This window comes from Oxyura jamaicensis, chromosome 21, assembly GCF_011077185.1.
Source record: "Oxyura jamaicensis isolate SHBP4307 breed ruddy duck chromosome 21, BPBGC_Ojam_1.0, whole genome shotgun sequence".
NCBI classification, from domain to species: domain Eukaryota; kingdom Metazoa; phylum Chordata; class Aves; order Anseriformes; family Anatidae; genus Oxyura; species Oxyura jamaicensis.
The window spans coordinates 4,304,234-4,311,408 of NC_048913.1; positions in this window are offsets into that span (position 1 = coordinate 4,304,234).

Genomic DNA, 7,175 nt, shown 5'->3' on the forward strand with positions numbered 1-7,175 from the left:
ATTGCAGAGACTCAATGAGTCGCAGAGAACACGCATTGCTCCATTCTCCTCTGTGGCTTGGATGGGAAAGTCAGCCCTGTAGCTCAAAAGAAACAGTGTCCAGAGAAGAGACTTCACCTTGCATCCTGGAGGTACCAGTTATAGTGATTTCTGGTTTTGCTATTCCACGCTCAAGTGTTAAGCGAGACGGAGAAACTCCAAGCTCAAGGTTATTGCAGGATATTGCTGGGGGACACAACTAAACCAGGCGGCATTTATAATACGTGGGCACGAGCCCTACAGCAGGCTGGCCCTGGAACCAACAGTTGCAGACTGATAGTTTTGAAACATGTTAATTTTTCATCCACACACTCCAATGTACCATAGCAAAACGCCAAGTGTACATCAGGGTCAAACTAAATATATTGTTGCCTTTTGATACCACCCTTGAAAGCTTTTGGATCAAGTTTTCTGATATGCTGATTATCTGCATCCAAAAGAGTCCTGGCACTGACCGAAAAGCCTTTCCCTTCCTTTTCGCCATCACTGTTCTTCCATTTGAAGATTAGTTTTTGACTGGGCCACTTACACTTGCCTATCAGTTGCATAACCCAAAAGCATAGGGTACCTGTTCTTTGCCAGGTGAGACGTACTGCATGCAGATGGAAATTTGCATCCAGCACACTAAGAGTCATTGAGCCCTAGGATTTGGGGGACTGGGTCCCACTCCACTTCTTATACCAGTAGCATAAAGCAACACACTCAGTTCTACTGGGTTTACAGCAGAAGGGCAGAGAGACAGAGCTGGGTACTCAGCTTGGTATTTGTAGTTACTTTTGCCTTGCTACCAGTATTTACTACTGCATGGCAGAGTTGGCATTAACAGGGAGGAGATCCTGAGTGTAAAGAAGCCCAGGGAAGGCCTTCAGAAACACCCAAGAGAAAGCTAAAACCAGCAGCAAGAGCCTCCCCTGACTGTCTGACTCTTTTACTGAAATTTTACATGGCACTGCCAAGGCTTTGAAAGTATTGATTTACTGAAGCATTTCACAATACTTCAAGGCCACTCACTCTGCAAGCCAGAAACACATAGTTAATCTGTAGTGGATCAGATGAGAGAAAGCACAGCTTTAATGAAATAAAGCTCCACTTGCAATATGCCAAGGAATGCACCAAACAGCATACATCATCCCAAACCCTGCACCAATTTTCTGCTGCAACACAGCCCATTAATAGAACTGTGGCTGTGCATTTTGGTGCATTTCGCTTTGTTATGGGAGGACAAAGATGTCATAACCAAAAAGGATTTTGCTGTTAAACTTTATCAATCTTAATCTAATCTTAATGTTGCATTCAGATAAGATCATAAGGGTATCTTTTAGACTTTGCTTTCCCACACAGCTTTCAGATACTCGGAGACAACCTTTGGCTTTCCTCAGCCATATTCCTGCAGCTCAGCTGTTCTGAGTGCAGCAGTGCTGGGCTGATCAGCGTTTTGACATGCAGTGCAGCACAGCTCCCCTGCCGTACTGTGCTATCAGATGCTTCCTGGGCCACTACTTGTATTAGACCATAAAAGCAGTTCATAGATAGCAGGGTTTTCTTGCCTTGATTAAACTGCTTCCAAAGCCTCCTGGACAGGAGATATATCCCTACTGCTATGGCTAGGCCTGTGTCACTCAACAAGAAATCCATACAAGAGGGGACACTGGTGTAAGTGTTGGGCTGTGCTAAGCTCTGCCTAGACTAGGAAGCCTCCATGCAGTTAGAGGTTTCCTCTCATAAGAGATGTGCTATTTATATACTACTCCTTTTGTAATTTTTTTTTTTTTTAATTTGAAACAATTTTGAATAGTAATTAACCAGGAAACTGATTACCAGCACAATTATATCCATTACTGATTTCAGAATGTCAATGTGTAAGTCTTTATCAACCATTCAATATTTACTTCAGTTACCTTAACTATTAAACCCTAACCAAGTACATTTGGGGGATCTTTGGCAGCCCAGCGATTACAGTGCTCTCTATGTGCCAGTCATCTGTGAGTGTTTTACATCACAAGCCACGAAGTGTCATTTCTCTGCCACTCAGCCCTGACAAGTCTGGAGAACACCAGCAGACAGCGGACACAGCATTGCCACAGCACAGCCAGGTCTTCAGAGGTTCGGAGTTTCAGAAAGCACCCCAGAAGCTCTCAGGGACAGTAGACACATCATGCTTCTTTCTGAAGTATATTCACCCATTAGGATACAGACCCCAAACCACTGGGGCTCTGAATCACAATAAAAGATGTTTACTCTTACCACCTAGCACAGCAAGGAGGGAATCATTCCATCACTAAACTTCCTTTGTTCATTTTAGCAGACAGACTTTAGTCCATCTTCACCTTTGATGCCTGCAACAATGGGAATCTGTAGTTACTGTAAGATTTTTTTTGGCTCAGATAACATATTAAAAGGCAGTCCTTTAGTTAAAGCACAAACACATCCTCGGGAGCCACAGAGGAAGTTGTCTACTACTGAAAGCTCTAAGTGAAACTGCCTCACTTCCTCTGCCCTCATGCACAAGAGGAAGTTAATACTCGCCTACGTTACAAAGAAATATATATATTTATATGTTTAGGCTATAAATTCAGATCCCCATTTCCCTCCTCATTCAGCTCAAGACCAAACATGGGACTGAAGGCAGCTTGTCCCAGCGCAGGGATTCCTGGGGAAGCTGCCAGCACTTTTTCATCTGATGGCCAAGGCAACGAGCATCACTTCGTCAGAACAAAAGGCAGCAAGTAAGCACAGCCTGATTGATTGATCAGCTCGGTTCCAACTCACTTGAGAGCATTTGGTGGAGATGAGCTCTCCCCATCCCCACCCCTGACTCCTTTCCTCTTGCCATGGCTGCTGCGGAGCACTCCTGTTGCAGTTGCATCCTGGCTGCTGAGGGATGCAGACCGCATCTTCGCTGCAGCAGTGCTGCATCGCTGCCGGAGAACTCACCAGTCTCTGTGACAGAGACTTACAGAGGGGCATTAAATCATGTTTTATCCGCACGACTGCTCGGGGACAGCAGCAGCAAGGTAATTGCATTAGCTAGTAATGCCATTTACTCAAGCCTCACAGCAAGTCAGCAGTGTTAAGGCACTTCCCTGCCCCACTCCAGCAGCACACCTGTGAGCCATGCACTGGACATGATTTCTACGGCTTAAAAGCCACAGTTAAAAAAGGAAAGCAGACAAGCAATAGAAACAGGAGCTTTTAGGAGGCAGTATTACTCTAATTCTCTTTCACCTTGGAGTGTCTCAGTTTTATTTGATTATAAGCTCTTTAGGAGCCAAGCTCTTTAGGCAGGACACCAGAGCAGTGAGGTCTTTGGGAACATCACCTGCCCTCACTGCAACAGGGCTCCTGGGAGCAGCACTAGAGCAGCCCTACAGCCTCTCAGCATAGCTTTGATTAATAATCAAACGTTACCATCCAAACTTCTTCTTAAAGCAGAATTTGGGGATTTCTCTTTCTCAAGGATATCCAAGGCTTTAAGTCAGCATGTTTTATCTCACGCCAACTCCAAGAGCAAGTGCAGCTCCAGAACTCGTGAAGCACTGACCTGCCCCTGCAGCCATAACAAGCCTCTTTTTTCTTACTCTTTCCCACACCAGTTAGGGAACTGCTGTTATGATTTTTACCTTAAATCTGGTTTTCCAGAAGTCAGTTTCATTTTATTTTCTAATAAGAACCCCAGCTGCTATACAGCTGTTCTTTATTGCTTCACAGCAGCAGTTAACTGCCTTTCTCAAAAGCATAGGAGCTCGATGGTCCAGAACTTCGGAGCTTTCCTGAAGCTTAGCACCCCCAGCCCAAAGGGGGACAAGGCTGCACCAGGCCCTGCAGCAGCATGACCAAGCAGGGCTCCTGGCTTGGGAAGAAGAACTGATGGAGGATAAAACATCTACAGAAATTACTCAATCATTTATAGCCATGTCAGTAGGTCACTAGCAGTAGGCATCTTTGCCAAAGTTAATCAATGGGGCAAATTTCAAGTCTATTTCTAGATGACAGCACCACAAGCTTGTTGTGATGAAGGATGCTTTAGCTTTACAAAGCAGTACCCACACCACGCTAGACCAGGTTTGCTTCTCTGCATCTCAAAACTGGCCTGTGAATGCAACTCCAAAAGGCAAAACCCCAGTATATCAAACTCCCATTTTAAATAATTTTCCTCACTCCTAAATAAAAAGCCACTTTCAAATGCTACACCAAAACATAGCTTTTACCTACAGTGCAGAGGTATGAAACGCTCAACTGAAAGGCCACTCCTTTCAGCTTAATGCTTCCTCCTCCACACCTCCTTCCCTAGAGAACTTTTATTTGCTTGTACAACATCCGGCTCCTTAATACTCCATCCCTTGCTAACAACCTTTTATTTCTTTATTGGCATCACATGTCTCAGCTGTCACACTGGACCTACTTCCCTTCAAGGAGCATGCAGCTGAGCACATCTGAAAAGGCACTGACAAAAGCACACTTTTTCTGACAAAAGTACATTCTGATCCAAACCATCTTCCTGATAAAATCTTCCTTGCCCCAAATTATGTTAGAGATGTTAGAGCTGCTTAATGAAACAGCTGAGATATTTTTAACGTGGTCAAAAAACCTATTTTATCTTGCCCTCCAGTTCAGAAATAGCTTCACCATTTTTTTTCAGAGACTTCAAAAAAAAAAAAGGAAAAAAAAGAAAAAAGGCTGTATAAAGCAGACTTCCCACATACAATTTCAGCTTCAATACTTAAAGTTTGGCATCATGTAACTAGTTAGAGGCAGGGTCTCTCAACAGAGGATGTTAAACAACTGTCACTACTCCCAACTTCCATCTCTATCTATAATAATAACAGGCTCAAGTGACCAAGGCCTCAGCTGTTCGTCTCATTCAGTATGCAGCAGGGAGATCTGCACTTCAATCACATCTGCCAGAGTACGTAGCAACCCCTCTTTATTCTTCCAGGGCAGAAAGGAGACTGTAAAGGGGACTCCCATTTGCCTCTTCCCACCGTCTGCTATACCCAGGCTCAGATTAGCTTCTGCAAGCTAAGCAAGCTTTGTCGTCAGGTCATTGATGGGTTAAACACACAGCTATGGGATGTAGCACTGATTCCCCTTAAGCTTCTTGCTAAATGCTCTGTGTAGTAACATTGCACAGAGTGGTAAGGGGAAATCTCTGGAGCTGGATTATTTTGTCCAGCTGGCTCTTCCAGATGAGTTACCCCCTCACCAAGTTTAATTTGTTCAATTTCACCACTTGAGTTATGCCTGTGATCCACCTTCTGCTGGGTTTCAGAAATAGGGCCACTGCTAGAGTCATTCAGGCTCTACCCAGTCCAAAGCTGCATCAGTGACGTGGTGGGAATCATAAAGCAATATGCAACGTGAAGCAGGGCAGACTGCTGCCTCCCTCACCCACAGTTTGGACCTGCATCTTGCAGACAAACCTAGGTTCTAACGCTGTCACTCTGACACCTTTGCAATACTATAAAGGGTCTTTATGGGATTGGGCATGCAAGAGGAAGGGTGGATGAACCTCCAGAACAGGATGATAAAGAAGGCTATGGCATCAAGAAGTTATAATGCAAACATAATTCAGTGTTGTATCACAAATACAAGGCAAGGTTTGTCTCACATGTAACACAATTGCCAGATAGTTGGCCTGAGCAGCAACATATTCAAGATCTGTTCTCAGATCTGCCAATGTGACTCTATTTTCCCACCTGTAAATTAGTTGTGGTAAAGAGTGTGTACTTGCATAAAATAATTTGAGACCTTTGAGTGAAAAAGGCAACAGGAAAATTTATGTGCTTAGTGGAGCCAGCTAGGGAAATGATCCCTATGACATTGTTCACCCACGTGAATCTGAACACAACAGCTGAGCTCTCTGTTGTGTGCCCCATGGGTTGGGGGCATTTCACGGAATCATTAATCATAGAATCATTAAGGCTGGGAAAGACCTCCAAGATCGAGTCTGCAGAGTTTTGCTCCTGTTCACCTGCCTCTCCTTCCCAAAACCTGATGTGTCCAAAAGCACTGCCATGCTGAGCTGCAGTATGTCCCAGGAGGTCCACAACAGACTTTGTTCAGAAAACATGGGACTAGAGGTGTGGGTGCACTTGTGGTTAGAAGGTGGGACACTGAAGTCACGAGCATTTCAGGGCACAAAGGAATGCAAAGTCTGTAGGTAAACATGTGACCGGCAGTGTGTCCAGGTGGCCAAGAAGGCCAACAGCATCCTGGATGGTATCAGGAATGGTGCAGCCAGCAGGACCAGGGAGGTGATCATCTCCCTGTGCTCTGCTCTGGTGAGGCTGCACCTCGAGTGCTGTGTTCAGCTTTGGGCCCCTCACTACAAGAAGGACATCGAGGCCCTGGAGCGTGTCCAGAGAAGGGCAACAAAGCTGGTGAAAGGCCTGGGACACAAGTCCTGCGAGGAGTGGCTGAGGGAACTGGGGGTGTTTGGTCTGGAGGAGGCTCAGGGAGACCTCATTGCTCTCTGCAACTACCTGAAAGGTAGGTGTGGAGAGCTGGGGGTGGGCCTTCTCACAGGTAACTAGTGATAGGACTAGAGGGAATGGCCCCAGGTTGTGCCAGGAGAGGTTTAGGTTATAAATTAGGAGACATTTCTTCTCAGAAAGAGCAGTCAAGCACTGGGACGGGTTGCCCAGGGAGGTGGTGGAGTCCCCATGGTGCTTAGGGACACGGTGATGATAGTGGTAGCAGGAGTATGATTGGACCAGATGATCTTGGAGGTCTTTTCCAACCTTAGTGATTCTGGGATTCTGTGCTATGAAATCCAGATACACGTAGGCACGTATTTGTATGTAACTAGACCGGCCAGCACAACTGGAGAAAACAAGGGAGTTTTCTTTTGGTTCCTGAAGCTCCTGCCCTCAGTAAAATCCCTAGTCTCAGGGTGCATCAGGAACCTCTCCAGGGACCTCCTGCACCCCCAAATCCTCTCTAGGCCCCCAAACCCTCCCTACACCCCAACCCCTCTCGGCGCCACGATTTCCCTCCCTCCCTCGCGATACAACGCGGCGAAAGCGTCCGCCAACCACAAGCTCCGGGGGCGGCTCCGAGGCGGGGCGTCGTGCCGGGCCCGCCCGCAGCCGCTTTGCCGCCGCCGCCGCGCCCCGTTCGCCGCCCGGGGGGGGGGG